The sequence below is a fragment of the Ursus arctos genome, unplaced genomic scaffold (assembly GCF_023065955.2).
Source record: "Ursus arctos isolate Adak ecotype North America unplaced genomic scaffold, UrsArc2.0 scaffold_1, whole genome shotgun sequence".
Taxonomy (NCBI): Eukaryota; Metazoa; Chordata; class Mammalia; order Carnivora; family Ursidae; genus Ursus; species Ursus arctos.
This window is the reverse complement of record NW_026622763.1, coordinates 47,618,329-47,646,175: the sequence shown is the minus strand read 5'-3', so window position 1 is coordinate 47,646,175 and position 27,847 is coordinate 47,618,329. Positions and strand designations below refer to the sequence as shown.

Below are 27,847 nucleotides of genomic sequence, written 5' to 3'. Positions count from 1 at the left end.
AATAAACTTGTACTAACTACTACTTTGGTGATTCATTGGTTTTACTTCTGTTATTTCTGAACTCTTGACACTGTTTCTATAAAGCATATGTCTTAAATATTTGGGGATATTATAGGATTAAAAAAAACAATGCATACTTCTGTGCTTATAAAAATTAAGAATTCTATTATCAATGCAATTACAATAACTAATGCAAATAAAAAGCTTTAGGAAAACTTTCATTTCTAAGTAACCCCATTTAGCGTTGCCAGATTTGCAGTCAAATATAGCAATTCAACTCTCTTCCTCTTAAAAAAATATGCCAATTTTTTCTTCAGTAAAGATTTCTTTTTATGGCTGAATCCTTGAGTCTCATAATACCAAATATACTAGATTACTATCTTACTACTACTCTGACGTTTTTCTCTTCCAAGAAATGAAACCAATAGTGCTAAAATATCATTTCTGGGACAATGCCTTCAAGGACAAAATGGTGATTTTTATCACAGAATATTAAATCTAGATTTTAAGATTTTTCTCATGTGAAACATAATGATGGAAGCATTAAACAGTACATAGTAAAAGCAATATGCAACTAGTGTAGTTACGATTTTTCGTTTGTTAACCAATTTAGCCAAATTAATTGTGGAGTTAAGAAAGAAAAAGGCAGGTTAATTAAAAGCAATGAGAATCTCATCATGTTGCAATTTTGGGAACTATACAGTTCCTTTGCTATAAAATGCTAACAAATAATATATACAAAAATGCAACTACTAAGTCAAAAAACAACCGAAAAAAATTTCTTAGGTTTTTCATACAGATCCGAGCAGGCTGATTTGTAATTATTTTAAATGGAGACGCAGCCTTCCTTTCCTGTTTAACATGTAAATACACTTGGGAGAGGTAACACACTGATTTAAATTCATATGAAGTTATAAAAGACTGTAACAGTGGATCCTTTCCTGAGCAGGTTTTAACAGGCGCAGGATGATTGGAATCTGGAAGGAAGAGGCAAGAAGAGAATAAGGGCAAAGGGATTGACCTTAAATATGAATCTGATCTTCCGAAGGGTCTTTACCATCAATCCTGAAATTCCAAATAACTTCCACCACCTATCACATCAACTTTAACACACTTTCCCTATTTGTTTTCCGGAATACCAAGTCCATCTCTTTTTTTACATTAAGATGTTTTTCCATTCTTTAAATGGCTAATCTCCCACTGCTTTCAAAGCACTTTTTCTGATAGGCTCACTACATAACATAAAAAGATGTCTTAAAGAACGAATTCTAGGTCATAGCACAGGAAGCAGGAAGCATGGCTGACTGTACCAATTTTATAAACCCCTGATATCTGTACATTTTTTTATTAACATTGAACATATGTGTATTGAATCATTGCTTATTGCTACGTTTTAATGTTTATAATCCTTTAAAATTTTTCAGTAAGGGAGCTATTGTAAGGCTACCAAATACTGACAGGCTCCCCTCTTAACCCTAGGATAACCCGTATGTTTCTGCTGGCCTTCTAAAACCAGAACATCACCGTGTCCTAGAAAAAGACTTGATGCATTAATAAAATACAAGCTTTGGTGAAGACTTGAGGAAAACTATACTTTAGGCCAGAGAATTTCTGCAAATTGAGCAATACTGCAGCATCTCCCCACCAAAGCACGTGGAGACTTCAGATCTTTAACATGTCAAAACTGTGCCTTGTTCTGAAATCAGAGCAGACGGAAGAGCAAAGGGGAAGGAGAAGTTGCATATCTCCTCAGTTTGAAGCCTAACACATTTCATTTTACTCTTTCAAACTTGTCAACACTTTTTATCAAAGATGGACTTCAGAACATTATTAAAATATCCTTAATGGATTGTTGAAAATCAACTTGTCTAGGATAAGAACACAGGTTGTCCACTGTTTCTGGTATAGGAAACATGACCGTGCTCTTACTCAGTTGAAACTGCTCCCTCTAGGGTCATCAACGGCCTTCATAACCCCAACACCCCTTCCCTCAACCCCACTGCGTTTTTGTTTCTGCAGTCTGTGTTCTCCTTCATCTTTTTGCAGCACTGGTACCTGGGAGTCTCCTTTTCTTAGCCAAGCCCTCTTTGCAACTCTAAGGACAGACTAGATCCTGGTTTCTCTCTGACTTCTCCTATCACCTTCATTTCTCTCACTGATTTTAACTATGGGTATGGCCCAAGGCTGACTCCCTAATTCACTCTATTTCCTTTGTCCTTTTGAAATTTAATCCAATTTGGCCTGAAGCAGAACTTGGAAGGAAGAAGATTCTTTCCAGCAGCAAAATCCTCCTTTTCAGTAGTTGGTGAGTGGTACAATTGAGCATCTTGCCTTGGGATAGATTTTAAATTCAAAATGTGGCTATTAGTGACATATCCCCACTTTAGGGTCTTTGCCCGTCCTTTTTCTTCTGCCTGAAAGGCTCTTCTTTTAGGGTATTGCCTCACTCTCTCACCATCCTCAAACTTTTGCTCCTTCTCAGTGAGGCTTCCCCTGACCATCCAATGTAACATGGCAAACTCCTGCTCTAACCCCCTTACTCTGCTCAAATTTTTATTTTTCTATAACACTTAAAATTTCCAACATGATATATATATAATGCATATTATTTATTGTATTTATTTGTTATTGCTCTTTATGTTTGTTTTTCTGACAGAATATATGCTCCATTTTGTTCACTTGATGTCCTAATGGCCTAGAAGAGTGATTGGCACTTAGTAGGTGATTAATCAATATTACTCTAATTGAGTTGAAAAACTTCGTTGTTATCCACTTTCTTTTTCTTTTCACTGCCAACAGCGTAGCCCGGGTTTCCTCACATGGTAATTAGCTAATTAGTATGCTAATTGCATTTCCTGTTCCTCCTCTCTTTAATCCATCTTCTTTATTGTTGGCTGATTTTCTTCCTCAAAACTCACATTTATCTTCTCATTATCCTTCTCAGAAACCCTCACTGTAGGGCCAAGACAAAATTCCTCATTCTGGGACCTGATGTCCTGCTCAGTTATGACTACCAGTCACGTCCAGCCTCACCTATGCCCATTCCTCAGTCAACTCTAGTCAAGCTGCTATTGGCTTTTTTCTTTTACAAAATATTTGTTGACCTCCTACTCTTAGGTCCCATGTGGCATAAAATGAATTTACCGTCAGTTTAGGCAACATAAGCTAGAGGAATGTAAGTTTAAACAGCATTTGTATTAAAGAAGAAATTGAGTCGACAGAAGAAAGACTTAGGTGTATGAGGTCCCCATCACTGAAATGACTCTGACCTGCACCTTTTCGTGTTCTGGGAAAGCAAATCATATCTATTTGTAAAGGTTCAACTTCAACTAACTCTGTGATTGATTCTCTGTCTTTTAAAAGCCATAATTCCTTTTAATAAACATAAATAATAAAGATTTTGTCTTTGCACAAATATGCTGATGTGCCTTTCCTCACCTTAAGAAACAATGATTTATAGACTTCACATAGCTTCCCAGCCTGAAGTGCTGAAAAGCCTCTTCAACCAGGAGGTAGCCCTTGCCTCAAAACCAAGAGCCAGCTCAAGAGGAAAAGCCTGAAAGGGACCTGGAGCTCTGAGGAAAGGATGTAAGGCTTACACTTTGGATTGGTGAAAGACCTGGCATCCCCAAATGGGCCGACTGTGTTACTGCTATCTCTACGTGTCTCACAGTGCCATTACTCCTCATATTAACATGAAGGTTGCTAAGATGATGATGGTTTTTCCAGGATTTAGGCTACTTGTGCCACCAATGCTTATGAGATTCTCGTTCAAGAAGATCCTTCCAAATAATCCTCTTCATGTTATTCTTCCCCTCCTCTGAACTTCTACTGTATTTACTATGTTATAGACATTAAACATTCTAGAATTTGACATTATTTTTAACTTGCATTTTCTTGGCATATATTGATCATTGCAGAAATTCTTGAAGACATAAATTGTCGTCCCCACAGCAGTGGTCACCAAACTCTGCTAATCAATAAGGCCATCAATATAGTATTCAAAAAATTCAGATTCCAGAGCTAAACTCAGAACTGCAGAAACTTAACTACTTGTCTAGATTCTAAGGAATCCATATCTCCAAAAAGTCCCCCAAACGATTCTAATAATTGGCCAGATGGGGGTATCACTGCTTTAGAGTTTACCTGGAGCTTGATAATAATGTAATTTCAAAACACCTTTTTACTTAAAAATTATTTACATTTTTGTGTTTTTTAAATTTTTGTTGTTGTCATCGTTGTTTTTTTGTTTTAAATATTTCTTTGGGGGAGGGCATACCACATTTCTACTCAACTAAAGGAAACATTTTTACAGTCCAGAGGTCTTTTATTCTTTTGTCACTTATCAAGCCATGGATTCACAGGGAATGGATCCCAGCAGCTTAGGATCCTTTCCACTGGTTCTTACAAAGTGTGTTTCTCTGGATGGAGCAGGCTGGCATTTTAGTTGAACCCAAGTACCTTTCTCCTTGGCTTCCCTCTTTTTATGATCATTTTCCTTCACATGATTCAGGAAGCTATCTAGACCCTTAGAGTGCTTAATATGCTCAGTACACACATTAATTCTCTTGACAAGAATCTTGTCCTTAATTTGTTTGTTTACAACATTGCCAAGAGCATGCTGGGTAACACTATAGACTCTTCCAGCTTGCCATGGTAACATTTGTAGGGTGTTCCTTTTTGAACAGTGCCATTCACCTGATGTTTATATCACCTTTCCTGCAGATTGGCAAGTGTATAGCAAAGGAACCACCTCATGTTTTCTAAAAGACCTAGAGAACATATAGCGGATGCCTCTCCTCTTCCCTCTGTGTTGGTTATTTCGGCAAATTACTGGAAGACGGTGGGTCTGGCCAAAAGGCAAAAATTATTTACTCTTAACTGTTAAAAATTCATGACCAAAGTGTCTGATTCCAGATATTATTGATCCACCTCATCTAGGTTTTAGATTCTAGTATTTGATTTTGTGAGTACCATATAATATTGAAGAAAATTTTAGAATTCAAAACACCTAAAATTTCACCACATATACGTAAATATATTAGGCAGAAACAGTCATATCATTTCTCATTTTTCTTTTGATATCACATTATGTTAGATACTTTCTAAATAACATCATTCTTTAAAGCAGTGAAAATAAAATACATTGGGATAGTGATACTTATTAACTTAGTCATTCCCCCACTTTTGGACTTCTTGGGTATTTATCACTCTCCCTATAGTTATAAATACCGTAACTCATATCTTTGAAATAAACAATTCATTGAATATTGATGATGTACTATATTTTATCTATTTAGAAAATATTCTATTTACAAAATATGCATTTCATTCTTTCTTAAAATGTTCTAATCTTGGACAGAATTTTTGTGCTGGTCTCTCTGATTAGTTTGCTTTCTCATTTTCAGACTTCTAGGACAATCCTCTTTTCAACCACACCTCTGTAAGGGGCCATGAAGTTAATCTTGTTGGCATATTCTTTTGGTTCCTTTATTTGGGCTGATCTCCCTATCACCCTATTCTCAGGCAGTACTTTCTAACATCAACCATTCAACAGGGAGGAAAACTGTAGAGCGTACCGATCAGGGTTCTTTAAAGCATGCCCTACAGGTCCCTGTAACAAAATAAGCTGGAGTACTTGTTAAAAGTGAAAAATCACAGATCCTTCAAATTACTCAGATACCGAGGAGTAGGGACCAAGAGAATGAGTAAACAAAGACTCAAGGTAACTTTTATGCATGCTAATGTTTAGAAAATCAGGCTTCCATATACTATGATATCAATGAATTTGCCACCTAGATTTAAAGTTTAGTCCAAGTTAAGGTACATCCTAAATTTAAGATAATTTTTATTATATTTCTTTATAAAATTTGTATATATATTTAATCTATGTCACTAATACAATTCCCCTTCCCTTCTCCCCCAACCCTCCTCCACTAAAGTGCATTGTTTTTAGAAAGTAAGAACATGTCTATGTTATCTCTGCACTTCTGTCATCATTGAGATTCTGTTTTGCACTTAGAAACTGTTCACATATATTAGTTGTTTAATTTTTTAACCAGATCTGTGCTCTGTTTAATAGCTTAGTCTTGAACATTACACAAAATTATTTACGTGATTAAAGTGATTTCCCTCTTTTTTTCTTAAATTATAATGCTTGCCTGGTGTCTTTAGGACTTTGTTAATAGATTCCTGTAGTATTTGATGGAAAGCCATCTATATAATAACAATACATGTTCACTAAAATTCTACTATGTGTCAGGTGACAAAGACTCTCTCCTGGACCAAATCTGTGTCAGGCTCCTCTGAATCCTCTTCTCAACTAAGCTCCGACCTTGGGCTCTCTCTTTGGCCTGCTTAGTCCAGTTTTAGCAAGAATTCTGCTGAGTTAGTTTAGGGAAAATCCTCTTTCCTTGGTATCTGATTATCCTTAATATTATCCTTGATCAAATTTCTCATCCTCCACCCTCCATATCTTATCACCCTGGCCTGCCTTCAGTAAGAATCCTGTTGAATCAGTCTAGTGAGAATTCTACTAGCCCCAGTAATTTTCCATCCATTGATCCCCACCCTGATCTGTGATTCTAAATCTCTACTTGTCATTGTTGTATTAGGAGTTGAGCCCCATCTCCCTCCCCTTCTGCAAAACTCCACTGCCATAGTCCCTCTTAAATAAAGTCTTCCTTACTTTACAAGTATCATGAAATTTCTTTCTTTAACACAGGCAATGTGCTGTGTTTTAAAGATAGAATTACGAGAGTAGTCCTTATACTTGAGAAAGTAGCCCTCTAGAATGGAAGTTTATCTCATCAGAAATATTTACAAAGCAATATAATCAAATCTAAAGCAGAAACATGCACCAAGCCTACAGAAAAATTATAACTTGGAAGGACAATGACGAATTCCTTCCTATAGCTATATCTACATGGGTGAATTTAACTGAATACAAAAAGCAGGAATGCTTAATTTGAAATGGCTTACTCATGCCAGAAAGCTAGCTTTATACAACATCAAGCATGGCCTCTTATAACATCAGGATCTATAGAATACTCATATTTCAATTTTAGAAACAAAAATATCTTTGATACACTCTGCCTATTTTCATTTCAATGGTATTATTACTAGAAAAGTCTTTGCCTATTATCTCTTTGTATAATAGAGAGTAGTAGACATACACAGATACGCAGACACACATAAATACACACTTTAGGTGTACACACACTCTTATCTCATAAGAAGGCATTATCACAGTGAATGTTATCAGAAGAAAACCCACATTCTTAATCATTTTCATTACCAAGTAAATACTAATGAAATTTCTAGTGGCTAAGTGTCTAGAGTATTTTGGGCAGTGACAATCTTTTATGTAATACATTATATTAAAAACCTAAGACAATGAGAAAATACTACTCACCTATTAGAATAACTAACATTCAAAACACTGACAATACCAAATTCTGGTAAGGATGTAAAGCAACAGGAACTCTCATTCATTGGGAATGCAAAATGATACAGCCATTTTGAAAGGCAGTGTGGAGATTTCTTACAAAACTAAAGGTACTCATACCAATAAGATCCAGTAATCACACTCCTTGACATATACCCAAATGAGCTGAAAACATGTCCATGCAAAAGTCTGTACAAAAATGTTCAGAGCAGCTTTTTTTTTTTTTTCATTACCATCAAACTTGGAAGAAACCAAGATGTCCTTCAATAATAAATTGATAAGCAAACTACGGTACATTCATACAATGGAATATTATTCAGCAATATAAAGAAATGAGCTATTTAGCCACAAAAAGACATGCAAGAAACTTAAAAGCTAAGCAAAATATTGCTAAGTAGAAGAAGCCAGTCTGAAATGGCTATCTTCTGTATGATTGCAATTATGTGACATCTATTAAAAGGCAAAATTCTGGAGGTAATAAAAGGATCAGAGGTTGCCAGGGTTTCAGTGAGGGGAGGGAAGGGCAAATAGGGAAAGCACACAAAATTTTGAGGGTGGTTAAAATATTTGGTATTTTCCATATAATGCAGTATACAGTACTGTATGATATACTGTATGATACAGTAACAATGGAAATATGTCATTATACAGTTTTCAAAACCCAAAGAATGTACAATACAAAGAGTAAACTCCTATGTAATGGACTTAAATTAACAATAATGTACCTACCAATACTGGTTCATTAATTGTAACCAAGTACCATACTAATACAAGATGTTAATAATAGGGGGAATTATGTGTGTTTTGGAGGAGGATATATAGGGATTCTCTATAGTTTTCAATTAATTTTTCTGTAAACCTAAAACTGCTGTTAAAAAATTGTTAGCTAAAATTAAAATTTAAAAAAAAGCAAAACCTGAGACATCAAGGTTACAATACCAAGACAAATCAGAACAAGACAAAAACCCTGGTAAGATAAGACAACTTCTAGAATTGTGACCAAAGAGTATTTTATGCCAGTCATTCATGGCATAGAAATGGCAAAATGGGTATCCCATCCCTGTTGTTACCATTTATTCTTAAGGTCATAATTATGTTGGTACCTGTGATGATATTGGAATAAGGCACAGAAGAAATAACCAGAGAGCATCCAAGTCCCATTAGCCTGAAACCAATAATTCTGCAATATTCAGTCTGGGTTTGAATCAGGCCCCAAATCTGTTGAACACTTACTTGTTTTTTTAAATGAGAATTAAGACAACTAACAGGACTTACCCAACCTAGACCAAATATGAAGTGAGACCTCAGACCACGCAGAGTCCTCGTGACTGTTAGGGCAGGTTTTGTCTAATGTCAACTTCCTCAGAGCCCTAGGACAACAAGGACCCTTGCCAGAATTGAAATGTACCTGTGGATTCTCTAGGAGAGAACTTCTTTATCACTGTACTCATAGAAAGGACAGAGAAAATATTTTAGGTTCAATTTTCTAGATACAAAATCAGGGCTATTGGTCAATCTTTAGGTCAAATTAACTTGATGTGAAAATTTGAGACCCAAAGTTTTTTTTTTTTTTTTTTTTTTTTTCTTCTATAAGAAAAACTCCTCTAAACCCAGACTCCAATCACTGAGATGCAGACAAAGTCGGGGACGCTTCAGTGTTTTCAAAAAGGAAAGCTTCTATTGCTCCCCAGCAGAGCTCCCCCGGGTAACGGTGTATAGATGCACTAAGATTCAAGCCCTTCAGCCCTGGAGCTGCTCTGGATCTGGTTACCAGTGCCAGTGGCCCCTGGGAGTAAGCAGCCTCTGTAGCGTATCACAGGAAGATTGTCCTTTTCTGTGTGGGCGTGGTAAGAAACAGGCTGAGAAGTAGGCGACAAGAGAATCTCTGCTAAAGATGTTTTAATCCAAAATGGTCAGATTGCTGCTTTGCAATTTGCACTGTTTCTACATATCATCCTATTTCAAACGTAACGATCGTATCTGCCAAGGCATTAGATCTGAACATATTTCACATGAAAGGTATACAGCACGAGCTACTGCAAAGCTAGAAGCAAATCCAGAGCATCCGAATACTTCCGGTAATGCCACCTAGTTGTACCCCACAGTTTCATCAATTTTCAAAGACTACAAAACCAAAAATAGGAATTGGCTCTTACCCTATAATGAAAACCTCTGCACCTTGTCTCAGGGTAAAGAGTCAGGGTCTTCACACAATCCCTCCACTCCGGGACTGAGCCGTTCTTGAAGTGTCTCTACCGGGTCTAAGGGGAAAGAAAAAGACATAAATAACCTTGGTACGCTTCAGCTAACATTAACATTCTTTTTCAATTTGTTCACATTCTTTTTTTGCCATTTCATGAAATTGCCACATATCTTGCATCAAACCAACCATCTTGTACAAAATAATCAGCATTTACAGAACACTTAACTTAAAGAAGGAATTTTCTTCCTTTAAATCATTTATAATCTCCCCCTCATCCACCTTTGAATGAAAGATGTCTTCCTTGTTATAACATCATATTAACTATTTTTCATGATTATTTACTTCCTTTCCCTAGATCACAATTTTATTCTTTGGTCTCACTAGTAACAGCAAATCTTTCTGCAAAAGAAGTTGAAAATTGTTAGGCTTAGTCAGTCCTGTCTGTGGCTTTGCTAAGACCGTTTTATTGCTCTACTCTGTTATGAAATAAACTAACACATTTTGGTCCCTAATCTCCTATGCCTAATTTTTTTTTCTGACCTAAAAATCTCTACCAGAGCCCTAAGTACCCCATCAAGTCTATAAAAATACTGACCTGAGCCAGTGAAAAAGTGTGCTCTGCCAGCATGTCCTATAAGATAGCCTTCCATCACCACAAAGTTTCAGGCATTCTTTTTTTTGGAACTAGCAAAGAAAATAAGCCGGCTCTGGCAGTTGATCATGGACTGCTCTAATTCGATGAATCCATTTTCTATAGGCTTTAGTTGGCAAGCCTCTTTCCACTCCCTGCAAACTGACTACAGTTCCTTGCAAACCTCCTTTGCAATTCTACCCAAACACCACCCTCTACATCACAAAGAGTTATATGTTACTGAAAATACATTTTAAAGAAAACTTCTAGGGGAAATATCTAATTTTGGAGCTCTTTCTTAACCTCTCCAATTTGTTACACATACGTATGTTTACCCATAAAACTGTCTCGAGGATAAGTGAAACCAATGGTGTAGTGCTGTGTAAAGCTCAGAGAAGTCAGGAAGACAAGGCTGTGTTCCCAGCTCTAAAATATGCCCCTCTTGACCGTCTTGATTTGCCAAATGACCCATGTATGGAGGTGCACAAAACGATGATATAAGTTTGATGGTACTTCTGAACTCTACTTCTAGGAATCTTACTCTGTTTATCTTTGAAATTCTTTTTTTTAAAGATTTTATTTATTTATTTGGGAGAGAGCAAGAGGAAGCACAAGCAGGGAGAGGGGCAGAGGGAGAGGTGGAAGCAGGCTCCCCACTGAGCAGAGGCGGATGCAGGGCTGGATCCCAGGACCCTGAGATCATGACCTGAGAGGAAGGCAGATGGTTGAGCCACCCGGGTACCCCTATCTTTGAAATTCTTAAAAGCTAATGGTTAGAGAATGGGGAAGGCAGGACAATAAATCCTCCAAGCAGAGGCATATAGCAGTTTTTTAAATAACATAGTCCTTTCTTATTAATCTTATTATTACAGATAAAACAAGTGAATACTTTCTTTGGTTATGGTTATATTTATATGAAATTCTAGAAAAGGTGAAAAAAAAAGAGGCTATGGTGATAATCAGAACAGTGTTGTGAGAGATTAACTGGAAAGTGGCATGAGGGCACTTTCTGGGATAATGGAAAAATTCTATATCTTTTTTTTTAAGATATTATTATTAGAGAGAGAGACAGAGAGAGAGAGAGGAAGAGCAGAGGAAAAGTGACAAGGAGACTCTGTGCTGAGTGCAGAGCCCAAAGTGGGACTCTCTCTCACAACCCCAAGATCATGACCTGAGCCAAAACTAAGAGTTGGATACTCAACCGACTGAGCCACCCAGGTGCTCCAAAAATTCTATATCTTGACTGGGATAGTGATTATATAAGCAGACACACTTGAAAAAACTCTATGGAACTATGCCCACAAAAATCTACGTTTTATTGTAAGTAAATTATACTGTAAGTAAATACCTTAAAAAAAAAATAAAAAACAAAGGGACTCAAAGAGACCTCTCAGTTTTGGAGTGATTTTCAGAAATCACCTAGTCTTTATGAAGGAGTCTTTACCTCCTTCCTGGCCAGTGAAAAACAATTCTTCAGGGGCACCTGGGTGGCTCAGTCGTTAAGCGTCTGCCTTCTCAGGGCGTGATCCCGGCATTCTGGGATCGAGCCCCACATCAGGCTCCTCCGCTGGAAGCCTGCCTCTTCCTCTCCACTCCGCCTGCTTGTGTTCCCTCTCTCGCTGGCTGTCTCTCTCTCTGTCAAATAAAAAAATAAAAATCTTAAAAAAAAAAGAGAAAAGAAAAACAATTCTTCATTCTTTTGTTTACGTGTCCACTTAACAAAGATTTGTTAAGCACATATATACCCAGAGTTAACACAGTGGCAGCATCCTAGGAAAAAAAATGATGGTTAGCAAAAGAGACACAACCTCTATTACGGAAATTAGAGTCTGTTAGAGGAAAATAGACAATTAAAATGGACAAAATAAAAGAGTTATGGCTGTAGCACTGAGAGAAGTCCCATGTTTTAACTAAGGGCTTGCATCAAAACAGAATGAACTATTTTATGCTAAACCCCAAGCTAAGCTGAGCTGAAAATATTGGTGTTCACTGAATCATTAAAAGCTGTTAGAGTGATCAGACCAAAGCAAACTAAATAATGCTTTTCTATTAAACCAAGCCTAAATATTCTCTAAATCAACTGAATCAAAACATCAAAATACTTTTCATGTCAAATTTCATTTGGACATTGAAGGCTTTTTTAAAAACAGAATTTAGGTCTCCCACACCCTACGGCAGCTTAAATATACAGCTGTCCATGAGGACAACATGGTGTTAAATGACCCTCTTTCCCATGAGCAAATCCCAGCTGGGAAGACAGGTGCATCTACTTCCGGTGACTCTGCTGCCAACGAGGGATTTGCAGGCTCTCCCAACAACATTATGCATACTGACAATAAATCCAAGCTTGTGACAGGTACAGTATTCGATATACAAATGAAGTATAATCATGAATGGACCAGCATTCCAATATAAAGTACTTTTAGGTAAATACAACTCCCTCATCGCCACCCCAACACACTTTTAAATGAAGTCCCTCTGTGGGCAATCCAATTTTTAAAGCACATGAAAATTTTCCTTCGTCTAACTGGTATAAAAAAAAATCATCTTGTTCCTTTTTATGGCTTTCTAAACTATTTGTCCAAAATTCTTTCCAAAATGGGAAGAGTCATTTATAAGATCAAAAAGATGAAAGAATATAATTTAAAAACAAATAAATGAAACATGAACCATATAATTATTGAATTTCCATGCCTTTTAAAGAGAACTATGCTGTTGTTTATTTTGTGAAACTATCTAGAAGAAAACCAACATGATTTTTTAAAGATTGCTGTAAGAGGAAACATGCTAGAAATAGTGAGTAGTTCAGAAATTAGCCTTGGAATGAGAAGCGTACTTTAAACCAAGACCATGATGAATAATGAATGCTTTGAATTTTATCAAGCAGACATCCACAACATTGCCTCTTACTGATTTCTACTGTCTTTCCTAGTCTCTGACCAGACCATTTAGTGTTTGGGTTGCATTCTCCTGGCAGCCCCAAAAATGGACACTAAAACTCTAAAGTAACTGGAACTCTAATTCTCTCAAACATGAGAACCATTCCATGTATCCACAGAAAATATTGTCAGGTTGTAGTTCAAACTGTCAAATAACACTTTTATTATGTTCTAACTCTGGTCAGTGACAAATTCAAAAGAAATTCTCTAGTTCTAATTAGGAATTACAGTTACTGTTTGTATAATTTTGACATATTTAATACTTAAGAAATGTAGATATTTTGACCAAGCAATACATTTTTTTTAAAGATATTATTCATTTATTCGATAGAGATAGAGACAGCCAGCAAGAGAGGGAACACAAATAGGGGAAGTGGGAGAGGAAGAAGCAGACTCCTAACAGAGGAGCCTGATGTGGGGCTCAATCCCATAATGCCGGGATCACGCCCTGAGCCGAAGGCAGACGCCTAACCGCTGTGCTACCCAGGCACCCCCAAGCAATACATTTTTTAAATGCCATGTTTTATTTTTATTCCCCAACCAAATAGCTAATGATTAGAATAGTTAACACGATGGAACATTTTCCTAGCATTTTACTGTAATTTTCCCTTCTCTAATTTTCACTCTACCTATCTCACTTTAGTTTGGTTTCTGTTCTTTCTTTTTGCCAATGTAAATATCAGCTCTCTGTGTTCCCAGTTCCTTAGTCATGCTTTGATATTCACTGGAATTTTAAGAAATACTTTAAGGGAAAAAGGTGGTGTTGGGTTTGTAAGATTTGAGGAACCTTATAAATACTGGCACTTAAGACTTTCTCAATCTCAATCCATTAAATAATAATTGTGGTGTAAAATTCTAGATGATTTTTAATGTTTTTTTGTATTGTTACAGCCTTCTTCCCCACTAACTCTCAAAGAGATGTCACATCATGACATTCAGTCTGCAGGCTTGTATCCGATAAGATAAGACTTTCTTGTGTTCTTAGAGCAAATTTTAAGCAGGTCCAAACTTAATGAATTTATTAAGTACTAAAATCTGTATAACAGCATTGAAACATTTTGAAAGAGGAAATAAAATCTTTGCAATTAGTGATTAGGACTGAATTATTTTAGAAGTTCAATTTTAGGAATTAGCTTACCTTATGCATACCTTAGGTAAGTTCAAAGATATATATTTAGCTCCTACTTGTGCCAGTCACTGTGCAAGTCTCTATAGGTACATGAATAAAACATTGCCTGTCTTCTAAAGTAACTCATAGCTTAGCCATTGATGGTAACAAGACATAAACACAGAAAAAGATAATTTAATGCCATTTGGCAAGTTCTGTGACAAATGCATACACAGCCTTATGAAAAAAATGTAAGTTGGACACTCAGTTTCCCAGATGAGGTGGGAAGGAGTAGGATATGTCCCATAAATAGTACTGAGATCCTAACTTTGAGAAAACTTGTGTATCTAAGTTCTTTAAAGATCCTAATTATTATTGCAGATCTCATTAAATATACAGTTGGTTTTGCCCTGTTTTTTTAATCTAATAACCTTTTCTTTAGTATTTAACAAGTGGTTAGTTCAGGCAGAATTTTCTCACTCATAAAATACACATACCTATAGACTTATTGTGATATTTAATGAAATAATATATATAAAATACTTAATGTGTACCTGGTATGTGGTAATTGCCCTCCCCTGAAAGGAAGGAAGGAAGGAAGGAAGGAAGGAAGGAAGGAAGGAAGGAAGGAAAGAAGGAAGGAAAGAAGGAAGGAAAAGAAGAAAGAAAGAAAGAAAGAAAGAAAGAAAGAAAGAAAGAAAGAAAGAAAGAAAGAAAGAAAGAAAAAGAGGAGGGGAAGAGAGAAAGAGAAGAGAGGGAAAAAAGCTCAATCATTCTTACTGAAGATCTGGCTTCTCGTTGTTCACTCTGCCTTTGGGCAAACTTTTCATGTGTAAAAGATTTGGGGTTAGGTATTCATAATTCTTCATCCTTTAGAAGTCACCCCATTCATCCAAACAGGTTGCTTGGAATTTATATTTGAAGGGAGAGCTATAAATTCCTTTAAGACTAAGGGCTCACATGGGGCGTTCATCTGTAGCTAGAAGTCATGTCTCAAGAGGAATAGCTGAGCTAAAGAGAACTCCAAGGTTTCCACAGAGATCCAAGGATAGGTTCTCTGGATCTGTATATTCCTCTTAATTATGCTGGATGGACAAACTCTTAAAGACTGAAATGGACCAAAAGAAGACTGAGCATCTTTAATGGAAAGGAGATATTAACTAGCACACACTTCTTGGCTATCTGATTCTTTTGGAGGGCAATTTGAGCTATTTTACAAAGCTGTAAATTATAGATTACCAATAACATTTAAAATTATATTACCCAAAGACCTGCAAATTCCTTTTAGTGGAGGGAAAATTGATTTCTCTCCCCATTTCCCCCCTAGGAGAAAAGGCCAGTTTTGCATCTATTTGTAGTTTCATTTAAACATTCCTGACTCAACTGTGTATGTGTGGTATTTTGCATTCCCTATTGAGCTAGCTGATAACAACTTCTTAGCTTCTTCATTAATAACCGAGTGAAATATTTTTTTTATATTTTATACTTGTATAATAATTTTGAGTTCACCCTTTTAAAAATTATCCTTTAACAATTTTTTTTATGTTTGTGTTTTGATTTCCCACGATAACTCAAAAAAAATAACCTAAGTGGTTTCTGGGTCTTCTAGACCAGTATTTCACAGCCATATACTCTCATATGACCCCAGTGTTCATGTTGGTAAATAGAATGGTAACAGGAAGTATTAAAAAGAAACAGAGTTAGGAGGCACCTGAGTGGCTCAGTCAGTTAAAAGTCTGCCTTTGGCTCAGGTCATGATCCCAGGGTCCCAGGATCGAGCCCCAAGTCGGGCTCCCTGCTCAGCAGTGAGCCTGCTTCTCCCTCTCCTTCTGCCCCCCCCACCCGCTTGTGCGTAGGTGTGTACTCTCTCTCTCAAAATAAATAAAATCTTAAAAAAGAGAGAGAGAGAAAGAGAGAGAGAGAAAGAGAAAGCCAATGATAACACTGTACCAAGAGAGTTTCCACAAGCAAAACATTAGAAGATTGGTCACTTTACTGCAAACCATATTGTCATACTGGATACAATACTCTGCATGTAGCAAGCCAATGCCATATTCACATAGTGAACAAATATTTCATTTTAACAAAACATTTCCTGCTACATTAAAAACCAATATTGTGAAATTGAATCCCTCACATTTGTAGATTTGTTTGTATTTTATTTGTAATTATATTTTGTAAGAGATATAAGCATAAGGCGTTTATGCCTGGCTTTATGTTTGCATATTTTTAAGTAACAACGTAATAAAAATGATTTAAAACCTGGGGCTCAAAGAGAAGATTTTTGTCCTTGTTTTTGCTTTTCCCTTAAAAAGATACTATATATTATTCAAGTCTGAGAAAAACTGACCTAAAAGATTGTGGAAAATGTGTATTTCAAATTATGCATTTGTGGAAATGTATTGTCTAAAAGATAAAGCTCTAGTGTCCTGAATGAGTTTATTTCGTGATCATTTTTAATTCATCCTGACTTCCCATCAGATGATGTACTAAAAGAATAAAGAAGGCTTAAAATAAATGTCATTGTTTAAAAACAAAAAACAAAATCCCTAGTCCTACTGGAGCTTTAAAAGCTCTGTTGTATAGCTGCAAAATACCATTTGTCTTTTCAGAGTTTGATATATTATTAATTTCAGTTTAGCAACATTAGAATCAGACTATGAGATTATTTTACTTGCAAAGGACTGCAAGGAGAGATGAATTTATGCTGTATCCAATTTTCAACCCAACTAGAAAGGAAATATACCAAATTTCTGTTGTTTAAACTGATGGGAGTCATTTTGTAGTCTTCTGAAAACCAGTTGGACCTGGAGAAATTATAGCTATTAAGTGGGAAGTTTTAATGACTTAAAAACACATTTCTTTCCGCATATTATTCATTTAAAAGTGACTTCTTTTTATAGAAATCAGCCTTAAAATTGTGAACCTGAGTTAACTCTTTTGGCGATCTAACAGTACTCTCTGTAGTGGTGGAAAAGGGAATGCCAAATACAATTAACTCTACCACCAGACAGAACAAGGGAAGATTCCAGGTGTGGCTTTGAACACCTTGGAAGGTAGGGTTTGGGAAGTTCTACAGTGTGGGATGTAACCTTGAAGATTTTTATGTTCACTTGGTGACTGAGAAATTACCAGGAGATCAGGGACATGTCCATTGTTCTTTTTCACTTATTTATCCCCAGTTCCTGCCATATAGTAGTAATGAAGGATAGTCAGAAGAAAGGCACGCAGGGACAAGCCCCTTCAAGAGGAAACCACCCTTAAAAGGGTTCTACACCACCTGGGAAGGAGCCGTCCACCCTTTCCCAGGGAACAAGTACCTGATAAGTAGATGAGTGTGTGGACAAAAACCTGATAGGGCGACGAGCGCATGGAGGGTTAATCAGAGTCAAACAGCCCACACCAAAGAGCCCATAAAAACCCCGAGATTTAAACGCTAAATTGGCAACCCTCTTGGGTCCTCTCCCTCTTCAGGAGCTTTGCACTATAGCTCAGTAAGCTTTGCCTTGTTCCCCACCACTCTTTGTCTGGTCTACCTCTTCATTCTTTGAAGCAGCAGTGTGACCAAAAACCACAGGCACTAAAGGAAAAGAAATCCTGCAACAGTAAGCATTCACTATATGAATTAATGGTGTTTATAGCTAGACGTATTCCACCAAGACAACATGCGCATGTTCAAAGATTTTCAAAAACAGAGTCAGTGATAATATATGCAGCTCAAAACCATTATATATATATAATTATATATATATATATGCATATATTTCATGCTGTATATATAAAATAAACACACATATATACATATATATGTATATGTATGGCGCATTGGTTGTTTCATTTTTGTTTTACCTTATGGACCTAGGCAAACATAGATAAATATACAGTACACTAGCACACTTACTATTTTATTTCATTGTGCATATCTTTCTGTAGTAGGGTATTTTGCTATTAAACTAAGTGTTGACTTTCTCAATTTCTTTTAGTTCTTTTTTTTTACTATATTTAAGTAGAAAGGAGTACTTTCTCTATGCCTCAGGGTATGGTTGATTCAGAGAGAACAAAGAATCACATTTTTGGCCTTTGAGCAATTAATTTGACCTTTGTAAGTCAACAGTGCAGACAATAGTCTTTAAAACCAAGGCTTTGAATTGCAAGTACCAGCAGCTTGAAAGGAAAAAAAAAAAAATCTAGAAGCTTGGATTTAAATATCAAGAGCCAAATCCTAGAGGACTTTAAGAGTTTGGGCCATGGAGAGAGTGGGGGGAAAATAAGTGATGCCATAGGAGCAGTTTTCCTATAAAACAGACAGGTGATAAAAATAAAAATCCTTTTTGGACTAGAAAAGGAGAGATAGGGAAAGGAGAACAAAAAAAGTATAGGTGGCCCTATTCCCTGAACCTATGTTGGGATTGAAACTCTAGAGTTCGGTGACAGGAATTCCCCAAATATTCAGTAACTCTTGCACTGGTGACTCCTCCACATCAACTATAGAACTTGAGGGAAAAACAACCTAAGTAGTTACCCTTCGCCAGACTAGTCGGCTACAATAGATAGAAATGTCGGCTGGGCAGATCTAGATAAAGAGAAGGCCTGGGGCACTGGGTGGCTCAGTGGGTTAAGCCTCTGACTCTTGGTTTTGGCTCATTTCTTCTCATCTCATGGGTCGTGAGATCAAGCCCCCCCCCCCCCCCAAACCCTGTTGGGCTTTGTGCTCAGTGCTCAGCAGGGAGTCTGTTTGAAGATTCTCTCCCTCTGTCCCTCCCCATACTTTCCCCACTCTTGCTCTCGCTCTTTCTCTAAATAAATAAATCTTTAAAAAAAATAATTAAAAAAGGGGGGGAGAGAGAGAGAGATAGAAGGCCTGAGGTGGACACCTATCGTACCCAAGCTTTCTTCAGCTCTCATAAAAGGTAGGGAGAAAATAAAATAAATTCTCAAGACCATAACTGAGGAACACACGAGATTCAGAAGTTGAGAATCAGTGAGACTAGAATGTTACTCTAGCTTGAAGTGAGGGGATCCCACAGCTAGACAAAAGTGTGCAGGATGCGCAGCCCTAGCTAGGGGTCAGGTGGAGGGCTCTAAATCGCAGAGGACTGCAAAGTCATTAAAAGCCAAACAGAGTCTAGGTGGTCAGTGGCAGAACTCTATAGTCCCACAGAACAACTTCCATGTTTTCAATGCCTACAGAACAAGAAGTCAAATGACAAGCAAGACCGAAGATGGCAGAGAGGCAACCACAGATCAGTCATCCTGATTCTAGCACAATACATAAGAACTCAATGGGAGGAAGTCGGGGGGTAAAAAAAAAAGGGGGGTAATAGAAAATCCTGAACTGAATCAAAAGTGAGTGAGCTTGAGACAAGAGGGGACCAAGTCACCTTCCACTAGTAAGATTAGATTTTCTGCTACCAGTCAAAAAAAGGACCAGAGAGGTGACTTATACTTAGTAGTAGACAAATGAAAGTTGGTTTTTTTTATACACTTTAATCTGTGACTTGCTACATTTCCTTCTCAGTCATATATATTTTTAAAACAAAGCTAATCCATATAAAATATATGCTTTCCTACAAATGCATAACAGTCCACATTTAATAATCAAATAATAACCAAGAGGTAGGAGAAGAGATTGTTCTGCAACTACTAGATGCCCCGTATTTGGCATAATGCTTGACATAAAATACACACGAATATTTTTTAATAAGTAACCGAAGAATAAGTTAATCATTGCCAATACACATCGGGATAAGAATAATAACATTATTATCTAATGTTATATAATAACTAACATTATTGAGCATTTAGTTCCTACTAAACTTTTGCCTGTACCACCTAATTTAATTCTCACCTATATAGTAATATCATCACTCTCATTTAACAGGAAATTATGGCTTATAGGGGGTTACATGATCTGCCCAAGGTCCCAGACCTAGTAAGTAGCAGATCTGGGATTTAAAGGTATGTAATCTGAAATATTACAATGCTGAATCTTAATTTTAAAAGTTGTTTTTGACTATTTGAAGCAATTTTGGAAAGTTGGTTCCACACTACCCTTTGCTTTTATTTGTTGTTTACAGTTTTTATTTTAGTGCCCAGACTTAGCATCACAGCACTGTAGATCCGGAGTAGGGACACTTTATGGATCACCTGGTTCAGTCTCCTATTTAACAAATGATGGAATTGACTCATTCAAGGACATAGAGAAAACCAGTAGCTCTTCCTTTGGGAAAAACCCCTCTTGTTCTCTTCTTTTCCCTTGATGTTTTCTTTTTTTCTCACCCATTTTAATAATTGTTAAAACAGTTGGAAAGGTGAAGGGCAGTGTATTTAAGATTATAAGGGATTGGAAACATGAGATCAGTCAACGAAGGATTTAAGTTAGAATTGGTAAAGCAAACCCCTCTGCACAGATACAGTACTATAAACAATATCTAATGCTATGCTTTTGGGGTGCCTGGATGGCTCAGTCAGTTAAACAACTGCCTTTGACTCAGGCCATGATCCCAGAGTCCTGGAATGGAACCCCACTTCCAGGCTCCCTGCTCAGCGGGGAGTCTGCTTCTCCCTCACCGTCTGCCCCTCCCCCTGTTCCTTCTCTCTGTCTCTTTCTCTGTCTCAAATAAATAAATAAATAAATCTTTAAAATTAAAATAAAGCTATGCTTTTACACCGCTTGCTAAATTCATCCATTGTAAAGGAATACTTTATAAAGGCATACACCTTACTATCTTGGACCTCAGAGCTATTTTATTGCAAAGCAGATTTTCCTATTTTGAAGATCTATTTTGTATATATTCTATTTTAATGTTCTAGGCCAACTTGCATACTACCCAAAATGTAAAAAAAAATATCAATTCTGTTTGAAACACTAAATAGACCTTCTAAATGCCATTCACACACTGTTAGTATTTTCTAGTCTGTCATTCAAAATGTGTTTTTGTGGTTTACTTTTCAGTCAGCTTACTGAAAAGGCATGGGTGGACAAATAGATGTACTCAAAATTGATGATTCAATGGACTGTGTATGAGGAGAAACAGTATCTTTAAAATGTTGAATAGGGTTCACAACCATCCATTCTTTAAAACTATTAGACACCAAAGTACATTGACAAATGGGTCTAATAGTCTCTCTGCAGTGGTCACCACAGAAGAATTGGTAATGCACTCTATTATTTTGTTAGACATGCACTTCTAGTGACATTATAGTGCCCATAAAATGGTCTGATAACTTACAATCGGGATAAAGCTAAAGTAATACATTACAGACTTCATAAAAATGTTTCTCTGGAACTTACTCTCACATTATTATAGGATCTCACTGCATCATCCTTTCTTCTGTCTAATCATCTCATTTCATTTTTCTTATGATCTTTAAATTGTTCTTGCAACTATTTTTCAGGTAAAGACTCAGGTACCATTTTTGCATATGGTCAACCATTGCTTAGCCTGCAACAACAAATGTGAAGCCAGGCCAAGGACGTGGGCACAATGTGGGGACAACCTGACAGTAGGTCACGTAACGCCAAGGATGTCATTTTATCCTCACCTCTAGCTCTACTTGCTGACATGACTTTTTAAGCACCTTTAATTTACGTCCTTCTTTCCCTTTTTCCAAAAGGCTAAACTGTCAACCTCCTTCCCACGTATGGGCTTGAAATCACCCCGACATTCAAAAGCACATATGCTCATAAGTGGGAGAAATCTTAAACATAAAAAAACATTTGCCAGTGTCTTAGCTTTTGCTCCTCCTTTTGAGTTATGCATTAAGATTCTTTGATGAGTCTTAAAGCTTGAATAATTAATGAAAACATGGATGTGATCAAACAGTTTGAAAGTAATTGGCCAATCTGCTCCTTTTATCTTCTGCAGACAGAATTATTTACGGAACTACAATACTTACTTAAGAGAGGCTTTCAGAAAATTCAGAAGAAAGGCTTTTCTCTTTTTTTCTTTTCTTCACATGTGGTCATCTCCCTTTATCTTTTTTCTTTTTCTTCTTTGCCTCATCTTCCTTAATGTCCTTCTTTTTTTTCATAATTCCATTTCATCAATTAACATTAAATATGAATTATAGGGGATAAAATAAATTGCTCAACATTGCTCCAAAAATTAAGGAAGCCATTATCTCAGAGAGAGTATACAAATTGAAATTTCAAAATTTTGTTTTGAGTGGGATATATATGTTTTTTAATGAGGGAGTAGATTTTTGCATAGAATGTTTTATCAAGATACCATAACCCTAAAACAGTTCACAGAACTATAAAACTGTCCATAGTATTCTTCTCTTAAAGGAAAAACCCCAAAAGTTGTCAAGGTTTAATCGGACAAGAAGGATCATGTTGTGTATCTTTCAACATCATTTGCTTTTGTAAAGCTGCAGGCCCCAGAATTGAAAGGTGACTTGAGGCCAAAACCTTATGCGCAAGATATGATATTTTCTGAACTCCAGACTATAAAAACAAAACATGCTTATAACTACGTTCACTGACATTAGAAAAATGCTCAATACTTTTAGCTGTCCTGACTCTGGCTGTGCCTACTCAAGATAAATACCTAAAGCTGCTAACTTGAATTCTAAGCACTGTCCATGATAGAAGCACGTCAACTGCATTAATGTATTCTTTATGATTTATTTACTATTCTGAGTTGTTAGACGGTAAACTGTATTCATCTACTCAAGTCCTAAGTCCCAGTATTTCAGAATCTAATCTTATTGGGAAATAGGGTTGTTGTCCATGTAATTAATTAGTTAAAAATGAGATCACACTGGGGTAGGGTAGGCCCTTGTAAAAAGACTGATGACCTTATAAAATGAGGAAATTTGGACACAGACACACACACAGGGAGAACATCATGTGAAGATGAAGACAGAGATCAGGGTGATGCAGCAGAAACCAAGGAACAAGAGATTACCAGCAAACCCACAGAAGCTATAAGAAAGGCATGGAACAGATTCTTCTTCACAACCTTCCAAAGGAACCAACTCCACCAACATCTGGGTCTCAGGCTTTCTAGCCTTCAGAACTGAGACAACAAATTTCCGTTGTTTGAGCCACCCAATTTGTGGCTCAAACATTTGTTATAGCAGCCCTAGCAAATTAATACAGTTGTTAAATAAGAAGATATATAAAAATCTGATGTGATATTTACAATGCATAACATGTATATCTATTTGTGATTATAAGGAGACAAAATTTTCCATCATCCAGTAATTATACCTGAATTGGCAATTCAAAACTTTTAGAATCACTTTGAAATCACATTTATGTACTCCTTTAGAGAGCAAACCTCATAATGAATAATTTACATTTTAACATCTGGGTCAAAATTACATCAAATTCTAGGAGTCTACTGAACAGTGACAACAAGAACCTACAACGTAGCTTCAAGAACTGATTAAAGTACTGTTGATGGCCATTTCAACTTGTGCCACATATTATGTAGCCGAGATTACTGCAGGAGGAGATCCAGGTTTTATGCAGCCTGCATCCTACACAAATTTGGGATCCCTATTTAAGAAAAGAAGACAAGATTACAAGTTAAAAAAATTACATTCATATGGAATGAGCCCATGTAAGTGATAGGCCCTGAAGCTTAGTCACTTCACGTGAAATCTACCTTTGCTGATAAGACAATGACAACAAAGCCCAGAAACAGTGCAAGCAGTTTCAGAGAGATGAAGTGACGCTTGTATCAACATAATTTTTTCTAGCCTGTAACTGTGAAACAAGTAGAAACACAGGGGAAGGACAGACAATGATGCTGAAAGATACTTCAAACATCCTAGACAGATCAATCCAGTCTAATTTTATGTCAGCATTTCTCTACAAGCAACTGTACTGTAGAGACAATGAGTAAGACTATGTCAATGAAAAGTCAGATCAATTAGCTGGCCATTTTGGCAGTCTAATGCTAGCAGTAAGTCAAAATAGTATTGAAGTATGAACCAATTGGCTCATTAGAAATTTTCCATATTCCAGTGGTTTATCCCATAGACACAGCTTCATATACTGACATCTCCATTCTGTTACATTCCCTTTCCCTCTGCACAGTATTCAGTACCAAACTTTTTACTATCAGCTCAAGAACCTGAGCTATGGCAGGTGTTTACGCCCCTGTCCGTTGTGGTTCCTCTGTCTGGTTATCCTCGCTCTCTATCTTCCCAGTAAATGTCTTCTTACCTTTCTGTGTCCTATACGGCTTAGCCTTACACCTTAAAATAATGGGTCGAGCATCATTTCTTTACATTACTCTCTATTACTCCTGGATAGGTTAAGTTCTTAAACCCATAAATGTGATACATACTCAAAGAAGAGCCATACTTTTAAAGTCTCTACCTTTCTCTCTTGTTTATTTTCCTCCCATACAACAGCAATTTCTACTCATATTCCTTCTAAATTATCTCTAAACTTCTCACCCAGTTATGGTTCACTCAGGACTTCTTTCTTCCTTTTCTGGATTTGTATAATCAAATAACTGATCAGCCAAAGGCAGAACCTTCTAGGAGGAGAGTATGGGGAAAGAAAATTAAAAAAACACCTTTACCTCCAGGTGGAAGGGTAAGATTGGGATCACTCTAGGTTGATTGATAACATATGTGCCTTCTTTTTTCAAAACTCAAATACTCTCAGAGACTCCAGGAAAACCTCCCTAATGACCCATTGTCTCCTTTCTATTTTTTCCTTAAAGATATTATTTATTTATTTATTTATTTATTTATTTATTTATTTATTTATATTTATTTATTTGAAAGAGAGAGCATGAGCAGGGGGAGGGGCAACTGGAGAGGAAGAGGAAGAGAAGCTCAAGTAGACTCTGTGCTGAGCACAGAACCCCATGCGGGGTTCGAGCCCACAACCCTGAGATCACAACCTGAGCCGAAATCAAGAGTTGGACACTCCGCCGACTGAGACACCCAGGTGCACCCCCCTCTCATTATTAATTCATTAGTCCTCCTTCCTTTTTTTTTTCCCCGAACCTCTGTATCTTTAACATATTGTACTTACTTTAAGTCTACTTCTGCCAAAGAGTATAAACTTCTTAAATCAGGGGCTGTAATATTCTCAGTGTTTAGCACAGTGATAGGCACATAATACATTCTCAGGTAATGTTTGTAAGAAAGTAAAACATCATTACAAGTTATTCCCAATGTGTTCATTCCTTGGGTCATGTTTCTTTACAACAGGATAACTGGAAATGTGGCATGCTATCTTTTAGAGTGATTGGCATATAGCAGTTACTCAATAAATGCTTATTGACTGAAAGAATGAATTACAAGATTTGGGTTTGTGAATAATTAACCTCTGCAAATAGACTTTCTGATCCTAAGTAGAACTCATTGCATTTCTGAACACAGAAAATGCCTGACATAGATTTCTTTATTAATAGAAAATGACTTAACTATCCTTCATTTTTTTTCACAAAAATTAAGAAGAACATTTAGGCCTCCTTCACATATATATAGCAATTTGTCACAAAGAATTCCAAACAAATAGAAATACTAATGTCACTGCAGGTAGTTGCCATTTCTCACCATGTTTCACTTAACATCTGACAGCTCTGTTCCTTTGATGCTACCAGATAAAGACTACACTTCAGTTATAAAAATAAAGAGTGAGGAAGAACAAACAGTGGGCAGAGGGAGGAAGAATGCAAAGGCTTTGAAATAGGAGGTGTTTGGAAAATTCAGAGAAGAGCAAGGATACTTGACTGTTTCCCAGAATATAGAGAGGGTTTGGTGGACAGGAGTAAATCTGTATAGTATCTTTCAGATTATGAAAAGAGGTTTGAACTGTATTCTAAAGTTTAATGGGAAGTCACTGAAAGCTCAACAGGATATAAGTCACCAAACTGGATCGATTGGACCCAAGGGGTGGAGGCTACAGTGAAATTAGATTTTATGGGAAACACTGGATTAGACCCATGAGTTGGAATGGTGCTCAAATGGGTTGGAAAGACCCAATATACTTGGGGGCAATAGTCTTCGGCAGAGATTCCTGTTCACTGTTCCTGTTAATACCTTCCACCTCCACTCTTACTCCACACCCTTCCAAATGCAGGACTGAGTAACTGAAAAATGCGTATGTATGAATTCTGACTGGAAGTCCCATGGCAGCATCTTATCAGCATCAACATATAAAGCATCAACATATAAAGATTGCCTAATTTGTATATCCTATAAAATCTACAGCCAGATGTGCAGGAAGAGCAGAGTCAAATATGCACTAATTATATTTATACACTGAAAACATACTGAAACACACACTGAAACACTAAACACTCTGAAATTAGGTAGCTTGTATATAGCCAATCATGGCAAGGAAATGAACAGCAAAACCACTAGGAGAACCAATTACAAAAAGGAGTTCCCTACGAAGGAGTATAAGAACCCTGAGCTTTCATGGTTTCCTTTCACTTTCTCCTACTACAATCGTTTATACTATCCTTCTGCTCTTCTAACAGCTGGCTGAAGGCTCTGGGCCTCTCTCTGAGAGCCTTCAAACTGGATATTAACCACAGGCTTGCCCTAGATAGCCACCATGAAACAAAACCCATTCATAGCTTTATGGTGACTAATGAACCATGTAAGGCACTTACCATGTAAGGGTTTAAAGTACTATGAACTTTTACTCCTGCTTCAAAAAGAGTATGCATATATTAATAGCAACATAAATTCTAAATATACTGAGTAATACTACACTAGAAAGTCTTTTGTAGCACTGAATAATTCTGTAAGTGATTTGGAAAGACTACCTCTGGTCAGTTTCCATGTGCCACCTTGAAGCCAGTTCACTGTAGGTATTAGATACCCTATAGTTTTGATAGTAATCTAACCAAACTCTGTATCAGCTGGATTTCCCCAAAGCTCATTAGTTTCTGACAGGGCTGCCAAAATCTCAGTTTCTACATCTGCTCTCTTAAATCTTCAACTCCAAAACCCATCTTTCATTTTCAATGGGAGTAATTTAGAAGATGAGGTTTGATATATTGATTTCTTTTCCTTCTCAGCTAACTTTGAAGGGATAAAACTATACCATCTATGAAAGAATAATTTGTATATAGGAATATGTCTTCCCACCAAGTCTTAGTTCTATTTATGTGGCATAAATGAACCAAATGTCGATTTTTATTTTCAAAATGCTCAGACATTTAATATGTGCTAATTAATTAGCAGGTTCTGTTCAGAAATAACAGTTCCCACAGGCTTTTTCAGAAAAGAAACCTAAACAAGAAAGGGTCTCTTCACTGTGTTTACCCAACATTCTGCTTATCTATTTTTAGCAGATTTTTCTTCACTTTTCCCCATTGGACAGGATCAAGGAACTGAAACTACATTATAATGAATCTCTTCAATCAGCCTGCTCTTTCCTACCTATATAAAGGATAACAAAATATCAAGCTGCCAAAAGCCACAAAGCCTATTTTCTACGTAGAATAATGAATCCTTAGGACAGAGGCTCTGAATGTTCCCTTACAATAGCTAAATGAAATTGATCAAGCTATATGGAAAAGTAGGTACA

General features: G+C 36.7%; 1 protein-coding gene across 3 annotated transcripts in view; it reads right to left on the bottom strand.

The window, feature by feature from the left end:
* The window catches only part of B3GALT1 (beta-1,3-galactosyltransferase 1), a 513,181-nt gene that overhangs the window by 328,731 nt on the left and 156,603 nt on the right, over window positions 1-27,847 (bottom strand). For 2 of the 3 annotated variants that reach the window (XM_057318297.1, XM_044381514.3), the window contains exon 2: window positions 9,604-9,708. The gene's annotated coding sequence lies outside the window, so the exon portion shown is untranslated. Of the gene's footprint in view, window positions 1-9,603; window positions 9,709-11,725; window positions 11,917-27,847 lie in introns of all 3 variants that reach the window. The other variant, XM_057318294.1, reaches the window with a different exon arrangement.